This window comes from Balaenoptera ricei, chromosome 12 (genome assembly GCF_028023285.1).
Source record: "Balaenoptera ricei isolate mBalRic1 chromosome 12, mBalRic1.hap2, whole genome shotgun sequence".
NCBI classification, from domain to species: Eukaryota; Metazoa; Chordata; class Mammalia; order Artiodactyla; family Balaenopteridae; genus Balaenoptera; species Balaenoptera ricei.
The window spans coordinates 37724644-37735531 of record NC_082650.1 but is presented as its reverse complement, the minus strand read 5'-3'; positions in this window follow the sequence as shown (position 1 = coordinate 37735531).

Below are 10888 nucleotides of genomic sequence, written 5' to 3'. Positions count from 1 at the left end.
CTAAACCACTTAGATTTACAAACTACCTTAGACATCTCTCAACTCTGCCTGTTTAAGGACAGGAAGCCTTTCCTGTTACAATTCAAACTGTTTTAATGTTTGGTAGAAAAGGCTAGTAGTTTTGTGAGATTTACTGAATGTGTATTTCTGTGTATTAGTTGTGAACAAACTCACCAATTGTGTCCAGGAGATTTTTTAAAGAAGTTTGATTATCCCCTATTTGAGGTGTTAAGTGTCAGGTGTTTAGTGTTAGGGTTTGGTCTACATGAAAGATGATAGGAGTTTCCAAAGGTGAAGATCCTACAAACAGAATGTAAATGGTTAGAGTTAGGAATTTGGAATTTTAACTATGCAATGGTTGTAGGTTTCTTTATTTCATTTGTCCTCGGGACTGGGAAATCCAGTGAGTTCAATGAATTAAATGGTTTTTGTTTCATTGCCAGCTTTGATGTTAAAGCAAAGCACCTTGAAACGATTTCACTTGCATAGTTTAATGTGTTGATGATTTTAGCAAACACATTTTAAACTTTATATATGTGTATATATAAAGATGCTTATTATATTATCTATGTGTAGTTTAAATAAAAATATTTCAGTATAGTGTAAGGTGTTTGAATACCTTTCGTCTATATTCTAGGGGCCTTTAGTTAACTTTGAAGTAACTTAAATGAGATTCTATATCTAGAGAAGACTACCAAGCACCTTAAATACCTTCCTCTACTTCTAAGGAACATCAGAAATAATTTCTCTTTGGCACAATGAGCAATGGCCAAGCCACGTGGCTGCCTTGAAAACTGCACAGATGCCACCACCCTTGGGTGGACAGGGTCTAGGGACCGAGCAGCCCATCAACCCAGCACCTTCCCCTGTACCCTGTACTGTGAACAACTTGTGGGGCTGGGTTCTCCCTCCTCAGCCGCCCTGCCTCCATGGATGTCTCAAATACCTGAAGAGATGAAAGGTTTGACCAGTTCTGCCTGGTGGGTATCAGTGCATTTGCCCCAGAGTGAAATTTTTACCCTATTTTTGGAATGCTTGGGGACAAAGTGTAGGGAACTCTCTGAACTTAGAGTATGTGACTACTTGGTGCTTGATTGCTAATGAACGTTTATATGTTTATCAGAATGGGCTCTAAGCCTCATCTTGGTTGTGATACACTCTGGTTATAGGGTTGTGGAGAGGGGATATACCTTCCACCTGCCTCTACTGCCCAACAGACTGATTATCAACCACAAAAACAACAAATAGCTGACAGCTGTGGAATTGTCAAATTGCACTAAGTCATTTGGCAATAGCATTTTTAAAGTCCTACCCACTCATCACTCCCCGTACACACACACTTGGGTGACTTGGCTTTACCCATTTGCAAAGGAGACATTTTCTGCAAATGGTTCTTTATGCCTTGTTCTTGAGGTGACTTAATGCCTGTGTCCACAGCATGAACAAACAGGGTCAGATTAGGGTATCTCCGTTCTGTAAACACATATTCCACGCATGTGTTGAGCACCTCTTATATCCTGGGAAAGAATATCACTACTGTGAACACCAGTAAATACAATAAACACAGGTCTCTGTGTTCGTGGAACTTGAGTTTTAGTGGGAGGAGGTAGATAATAAGCAATGATGTAGTTCTTACTGGTCAGGTGGAGACAATGCTGCAGAAATCAGCATGTCAAGTAGCTTGGTGGGAGGGGGGAGGGGGAGTGCAATTTAAAATCAGGTGAAAAGGTAGAATTAAGCAAAGGCTGAAGGAGGTAAAGGACTGAGTCCTGTACCTGTTTAGGGGAGACTCGTTTAATTGCGGGATCTATTTGTGCAAAGGCCCTCAGGTTGGACTGTGCCTGGTTTGTTCCAGAAACAACCCTGCAGCCAGAGTTTCTCAACAATGCGGAAGGGATTCGGGAATGAGGCGAGGGAGGTAACTGCCAGGGCACCTGGCCCCCTGAAAGCTTTGTCAGGACTTTGGCTTTTCCTGTATGGAAAAGCCCTACATGGTTTGGAGGAACAAACTGACTTATATTCTTAAAGTATGTACATACTGTAACAGTGGTTATCAACACATGTGCAGACCCTGGATCAGCAGAATCAGCTGAAGCTGGGAGTTTATTAGGAGAGCACATTCACAGCCCCGCCCCAGACCTAGCGAATCAGGAAGAGCAGCAAACTGTGTTTCCTTTGTTTCTTTTTCTTTAAATAGTTGATTTACAATGTTGTGTCAGTTACAGGTGTACAGCAAGGTGATTCAGCTATATATACATGTATATACATATATATATATACACATATATATATATATGTATATATATATATTCTTTTCCAGATTCTTCTCCCATACAGGTCACCAAAGAACACTGGGTAGAGTTCCCTGTGCTATATAGTAAGTCCCTGCCAACCATCCACTCCACACATAGTAGGGGGCATTGCTAATCCCAAACTCTCATTCATCCGTCCCCCTCACCTTTCCCCTTCGGCAAACACGAGTTTGTTTTCTGAGTCTGTTTCTGTTTTGTAAATAAGTTCATTTGTATCATTTTTTTAGATTCCACATGTAAGTGATATCATATGATATTTGTCTGTCTTTGACTTACTTCACTTAGTATGATAATCTCTAGGTCCATCCATGTTGCTGCAAATGACATTATTTCATTCATTCTTATGGCTGAATAATATTCCATTGTATTTATGTACCACATCTTTATCCACTCATCTGTCGATGGACATTTAGGTTGCTTCCATGTCTTGGCTATTGGAAATAGTGTTGCGATGAACCTTGGGGTGCATGTATCTTTTCAAACTATGGTTTTCTCTGGATATATGCCTAGGAATGGAAATGCTGGATCATATGGTAACTCTATTTTTAGTTTTTTAAGGAATCTCCGTACTGTTTTCCACAGTGGCTGTACCAATTTATTCCCACTGACAGTGTAGGAGGGTTCCCTTTTCTCCACACCCTCTCTAGCATCTATGGTTAATAGACTTTTTGGTGATGGCCATTCTAACCTGTATGAGGTGATACCTCATTGTAGTTTTGATTTGCATTTCTCTAATACGTAGAGATGCTGAGCATCTTTTCACATGCTTTTTGGCCATCTGTATGTCTTCTTTGCAGAAATGTCTACTTAGGTCTTCCAACCATTTTTTGATTGGGTTGTTTTTTAATATTGAGCTGCATGAGCTGCTGGTATATTTTGGAAATTAATCCCTTGTCGGTCACATCATTTGCAAATATTTTCTCCCATCCCGTGGGTTGTCTTTTTGTTTTGTTTATGGTTTCCTTTGCCATGCAAAAGCTTTTAAGTTTAATTAGGTCCCATTTGTTTCTTTTTGTTTTTATTTTCATTACTCTAGGAGACGAGTCACAAAAGATATTGCTTCTATTTATGTCAAGGAGTGTTCTTCCTATGTTTTCCTCTAAAAGTTTTTTATACTATCTGGTCTTGCACTTAGGTCTTTAATCCATTTTGAGTTTATTTTTGTGTATGGTGTTAGAGAATGTTCTAATTTCACCCTTTTATATACAGCTGTCCAGTTTTCCCAGCACCACTTATTGAAGGGACTGTCTTTTCTCCATTGTATATTCTTGCCTCCTTTGTTGTAGATTAATTGGCCATAGGTGCATGGGTTTATTTCTGGGCTTTCTACCCTGTTCCATTAATCTATATTTCTGTTTTTGTGCCAATATCATACTGTTTTGATTACAGTAGCTTTATATTATAGTCTGAAGCCAGGAAACCTGATTCCTGCAGCTCCGTTTTTCTTTCTCAAGATTGCTTTGGCTATTCAAGGTCTTTTGTGTTTCCATACTTAAGATTTTTTGTTCTAGATCTGCAAAAATTGCCATTGGTAATTCAATAGGGATTGCATTGAATCCCAAGAATGCCTTGCGTAGTACAGACACTTTGACATTATTGATTCTTTCAATCTAAGAACATGGTGTATCTTTCCATTTGTTTGTGTCACCTTTGATTTCTTTCATCAGTGTCTTACAGTTTTCAGAGTACAGGTCTTTTACCTCCTTAGGTAGGTTTACTCTTTTTGATGCGATGGTAAATGGGATTGTTTCCTTAATTTCTCTTTCTGACCTTTTGTTGTTAGTGTAGAGAAATGCAACAGATTCCTGTGTATTAACTGTGTATCCCACAACTTTACCGAATTCATTGATGAACTCTAGTAGTTTTCTGGTAGTTTCTTTAGAATTTTCTATGTATCGTATCATGTCATCTGCAAACAGTAACAGTTTTACTTCTTTTCCAATTTGGATTCCTTTTCTTCTTCTCTTCTGATTGCTGTGGCTAGGACTTCCAAAACTATGTTGAATAAAAGTGGTGAGAGTGGACATCCTTGTCTTGTTCCTGATCTTAGAGGAAAGAAAGGCTTTCAGCTTTTCACCATTGAGAACAATGTTGGCTGTGGGTTTGTCATATATGGCCTTTATTATGTTGAAGTATGTTCCCTCTACGCCCACTTTCTGGAGAGTTTTTATCATAAATGGGAGTTGAATTTTGTCAAAAGTTCTTTCTGTATCTATTGACATGATCATATGGTTTTTATTCTTCAATATGTTAATGTGATGTATCACACTGTTTGATTTGTGGATACTGAAAAACTTGCATCCCTTGTAAATATCCCACTTGATCATGGTACATGATCCTTTTAATGTATTTCTGGATTCGGTTTGCTATTATTTTGTTGAAGATTTTTGTGTCTATGTCCTGTAATTTTCTTTTATTGTGATATCTTTGTCTGGTTTTGGTATCAGGGTGTTGGTGGCCTCACAGAATGAGTTTGGGAGTGTTCCTCCCTCTACTATATTTTGGAAGAGTTTGACAAGGATAGGTGTTAGTTCTCTAAATGTTTGATAGAATTCGCCTGTGAAGTCATCTGGTCCTGGACTTTTGTTTGTTGGGGTTTTTTTTAATTACAGTTTCAATTTCAGTACTTGTGACTGGTCTATTCATATTTTCTGTTTCTTCCTGGTTCAGTCTTGGGAGATTGTACCTTTCTAAGAATTTGTCCATTTCTTCCAGGTTGTCCATTTTATTGGCACACAGTTGCTTGTAGTAGTCTCTTACGATCATTTGTATTTCTGTGATGACTGTTGTAACTTCTCCTTTTCATTTCTAATTTTATTGATTTGAGCCCTCTCCCTTTTTTTTCTTTGATGAGTCTGGCTACAGGTTTATCAATTTTGTTTATCTTTTCAAAGAACCAGCTTTTAGTTTTATTGATCTTTGCCATTGTTTTCTTCATCTCTATTTCATTTATTTCTGCTCTGATCTTTATGATTTCTTTCCTTCTACTAACTTTGGGTTTTGTTTGTTCTTCTTTCTCTAGTTGCTTTAGGTGTAAGGTTAAGTTGTTTATTTGAGATTTTTCATGTTTCCTAAGGTAAGATTGTATTGCTATAAACTTCCCTCTTAGAACTGCTTTGCTGCATCCCATAGGTTTTGGATCATAGTGTTTTCGTTTTCAGTTGTCTCTAGGTATTTTCTGATTTCCTCTTTGATTTCTTCAGTGATCCATTGGTTGTTTAGTAGCATATTGTTTAGCCTCCACATGCGTATGTTTTTTACAATTTTTTTCTTGTAGTTAATTTCTAATCTCATAATGTTATTATTGGAAAAGATGCTTGATATGATTTCAATTTTCTTAAATTTACCAAGGCTTGCTTTGTGGCCCAGCATGTGATCCTGGAGAATGTTCCGCATGCACTTGAAAAGAATGTATATTCTGCTGCTTTTGGATGGAATACTCTATAAATACCAATTAAGTTCATCTGATCTAATGTGTCATTTAAGGCCTGTGTTTCCTTATTGATTTTCTTTCTGGATGATCTGTCCATTGATGTAAGTGGGGTGTTAAAGTTCCCCACAATTACTGTGTTACTGTCGATTTCTCTTTTTATGGCTGTTAGCATTTGCCTTATATATTGAGGTGCTCCTATGTTGGGTGCATACGTATTTACAATTGTTATATCTTCTTCTTGGACTGATCCCTTGATCATTATGTAGTGTCCGTCTTTGTCTTGTAATAGTCTTTATTTTAAAGTACATTTTGTCTGATATGAGTATTGCTACTCCAGCTTTCTTTTGATTTCCATTTGCATGGAATACCTTTTTTCACTTTCAGTCTGTATGTTTCCTTAGATCCGAACTGGGTCTGTTGTAGACAGCATATATATGGGTCTTGTTTTTGTATCCATTCAGCCAATATGTGTCTTTTGGTTGGAGAGTTTAATCCGTTTACATTTAAGGTAATTATAGATATGTATGTTCTTATTGCCATTTTGTGAACTGTTTTGGATTTGTTTTTGTAGGGCTTTTTCCTTCCCTTCTTCTTTTGCTCTCTTCTCTTGTGATTTGAGGACTATCTTTAGTGTTGTGTTTGTACTCCTTTTTCTTTTTTGGTTGTGTATCTACTGTAGATTTTTAGTTTGCAGTTACCATGAGGTTTTTATATAACAATCTACATACATATATACAAGATTGTTTTAAGTTTCTGGTCTCTTAATTTCAAATGCATTTCCAATTTCCTGCACTTGTACTCTCTTATTCTAATTGCTGATTTTGATATCATATTTGTTTATGGATGATTTCCTGCCTTTACTGTATGTAGCTTTCCCATTCATAATTTTCTTGTTTCTAGTTGTGGCCTTTCCTTTTCACCTAGAGGAGTTCCTTTAGCATTTGTTGTGAATGCTGAATTTGGTGTGCTGAATTCTCTTAGCTTTTGCCTGTCTGTAAAGCTTCTGATTTTTCCATCATATCTGAATGAGAGTCTTGCTGGGTAGAGTATTCTTGGTTGTAGGTTTTCCCTTTCATCACTTTAAATATATCATGCCACTCCCTTCTGGCCTGCAGAATCTCTGCTGAAAAATCAGCTGATAAGCTTAGGGGGATTCCCTTCTACGTTATTTGTCGCTTTTCCGTTACCGCTTTTAATATTTTCTCTTTGTGTTTAATTTTTGTCAATTTGATTAATATGAGAGTCAGCATGTTCCTCCTTGGGTTTATCCTGTATGGGACTCTGCACTTCCTGGACTTGGGTGACTGTTTCCTTTCCCATGTTAGGGAAGACTTCAGATATTATCTCTTCAAATATTTTCTTCAAATATCCAATAAATTTAAAATAAGATGGATTTCTTGCTAAAATGATTTTAGAAATGGAAAATATTCCTAATTATAATGCATCATGAATCAAGACACAGTGTCAAACGAGTAAATTGAAATAATATATTTTATGTAATTGACTGAGAGATATTATATTTTCTTCCTTCATAGGTCTCTATGTGGGCATATATCCAAAGCATTAGAATAGCAAAGTTACCTCTCTTACTCTTTTTTCTATTATAAACAGTCTGCAATGTAAGATAATATTAAGGATATGATAAGTTCCACACAATATTCTGTATTGCCACAGCATCTAAGTGACAAATCCAAATTTCAAACACAGATTCTGTCCACAGAGCCCACAGTTCTAACTTCTAATAAAGTCTCCAGAGAGCAGATGTAAGTAGCTTGCTATGTTTTTCTGTAACATCAAAGAAGATCTGTCTCTCTGATTATAGTTGATTCTTACTCATTCACTCACAGAATTTGTAGTTCTGACCCTATTCAGGGAATTCACTTCTTTCCACCCACCCCTCCTCCCCAAACACATTTCACTGAGACAAGAAAAAAAAATGGGATTTCTTAATAATGAAGGTCATCAGGCAGAGGGTGGACTTCAGCAGAAAACTCTGGAATTAGCCTTCCCTAAGGGTCTCCATGGCTTAAAAGTGGACCTATCATGACCACAGGACCTCTCTCATCAACATTCTTTCACTGTCTGTATAGGGAGGCAAAAAAAAGCACAGTGAGGGAAAAAAAAGCACAGTGAATCTTGGTAAATATGGTCAATTCTGAAGGAAAACAAGACATTTGTAATATATTATGTTTATAAATTCCCTTCTTCATAAGTCCCACTTGGGTTGTGCTTGACATTTAAAATTGAAACTAACAGAAGTGCTGAGCTAGAGAAAATGGGATGTAGATGGACAGTGAACCAGGACTTGTTAAGTACCTGTTGCCAGTGTTAATCATTCTTACAGGCAGGATTTACTATGACTACAAAAAGTCACATCTTCCTAAAGGATTATTTACATTGGAAGGCTAGGAAAAAACTGAAACAGTTCCCTACAGTTTTCCACCATCCATGCCAAGCATAACAGTATTCCTTCATTCTTATTCTCATCAAATAGCTATTGGCAATTTATCCTTCTGAAACAGTGTATATTTACAATTAAAAGCCAAGCAAGTTCCTTAAAAAACTTACCTACTGATTTATCTTTTCTTATATTTTGTTTATAAAAGTCAACAGCATTTTATCTGTATTATCGATTGTTAGTGAATGATCACAAATTTTCTTCAGTCTTGCTTTGGTTGACAATTTCTGTTTGTATTAAAGGAGATGGAAACACATACAACAACTGATATGACCCTCAAATTTTAATTCTAGATATAAATCACTGTATTAGTTTCCTATTGCTGCTATAACAAATTACCACAACTTAGTGATTTAAAACAACATAAACTTATTAAGTTATTAAGATATGATTCTGGAGATCAGAAGTCCAAAATGGGTTTCACTAGGCTCAAATCAAGGTGTCAGCAGGATTTTGTTCCTTCTGGAGGTTCAAGAGAAGAATCTGTTTCTTTGCCTTTTCCAGCTTCTGGAGACTTCCTGCTTTCCTTGGCTATAGGTCCTTTCTTCTGTCTTCAAAGTCAGAAGTATAGCATCCTCAAATCTCTCTGACTCTGTGACCTCTGATGTCATCTTCACCTCTTCCCCTCTGACACTGACCCTCCTGCCTCCCTCTTACAAAGATCCCTGTGATTATGATATTCCAGAATAATTTTCCCATCTCAAAATCCTTAATCATATCTGCAAAAGGGACTACAAAAATCCCTTTGTTATGTATGGTAACACGTACATAGGTTTCAGGGGTTAAAGCATGGCCATCTTTGGAGGGTCATTATTATACCAACCATAATCGCCAAGTCTCTACCTAGGTACTACCCCACACACACTGGTATAAGAGCCAGCATTCCTAACTGCTGATATATAATATCACATAGGATATTAAAAATCTTTAAATCACAGAACTACTTAAATCAGCATTGAATCATCTGCTTTCTAGCAATAAGAATTAGAATCCTGGAATTCTAAGGGGGACAGAATCTTAAACTAGTCATCTCTTTCTTTGAACACAGAAGACTGCTGTGTCTTAGGCTGAAAGGGCCCAAGTGGAAGTCACAGTGAGACTCTTAGGCTACTACTATTTCCACTGCATCATACTGTTGCTAATAATTTGGAAAATCCAATCATTTTTAATAAATCACTTCTAAAGACTGTGACTAAAAAAAGAAAAGAAAAAGAAAGTGTCTAGAATGGATTGGCTGCTATCTATCTCCCTGTGAAATTTTTACAGGAGTTTTCTATATTATATAATTCATCCACTTGGATTCACATCAGTTTAGGAAAATATGGAATATGACACTAAACATTTTTCACAGAGGCATAACATAACACAAATTAACTATTAGGTGTTCATTAAATAAAAATAACATACACACATATTAAAAATACTCAGAAATTTATGACAAATAAAATCATCCTCTCCATACATTCACCCTCTATTCTCTCCCCATGGCTAATCTCTATTCATCCTTCCATGTGTGTCCTTCCAGAAAAGAACACCCACACATAGAATAGTGTATGTATATACTGCTCTTTGAGTGACCTTTAAAAATGTACAGAAATGAAACTTTGCACATACTGCACTTTGCTTTTGTTCACTTACTACGTTCTCTATGTCTATCTACCTCATTCTTTTTAATAGATGCAGAGTTTATTCCATTAGATGGAGTACCATCTAACCACTTCCCTATTGGTCAACATTAGATGAATTCAGGGTGTTTTTCGTTGTTGTTGTTTAGTAACAAAGAGCTTTTAGAATTTTATTATTTTTATTTATTTCAGAATAGGGAATATATGCACTAGATTCAAAATCAAAAAGCTCTCTCACACACCCAATTTCTAACGCCATACTGCCGTTTTGAAGGCAGCCATAGTTATACATGCTGTGTGGGCACCTTGCTTTTTCACACTTAACAAAATTCCTTGAAGATCTTTCCATAGCAGCACTCATAGTCTTCAGTGAAATCTATTCCATATGCCTTCGATTATTATTAGCTCTGGGAAGAACTGATGCCTTAAAGAAGGACATTTTGGTGGGAAGTTTTGGTTTTGTTTATTTCCAAAATATGAGAAATGTACATTTGTCTATAATTCAGATCTTATTAAGACACCCAAGATTTATTAATAAAAATCTATTCTGAAGTGACCTGCCTCCTATGTCACCCATTCAAGGGCCTAACAACACTCCCTACAGAGAAACTCTTGCTTGTGTCTATTCTTAGTGCACTTTCCAGCAATTTAAGCATATTGACAATTACTTTGTCCTTAATGAAGACAGAATAGCTTCTTATTGCTCCCAAAATGGTGATAAATGTCTTTAAAAAATCTCGGCCAGATGGATTCTCATTTGCTTCTTAATATTTCAAAACAGCCCCAATCTTTGATATAACAAACCAGAAAGAGAAACATTTGTACCCAGAAATGAAGCAAAGAAAATCGTATGTGGGTACTTTCCAGGATGGGGCACACAGAAGACGAAGACTGTTCCTGACAGACGTGGCATATGTATAAGGTGTGGTCGGCAAGGGAGGCAAAAGCTGCCCTGCCTTCATCACAAAGAAGGGATTTATAACCAAGGGCCCCCGGAGAGTATCTATGTATGCAAACGGCAATAAAGATTCCCGAAAGGATTTAGAGTGTCTTTTTCTCT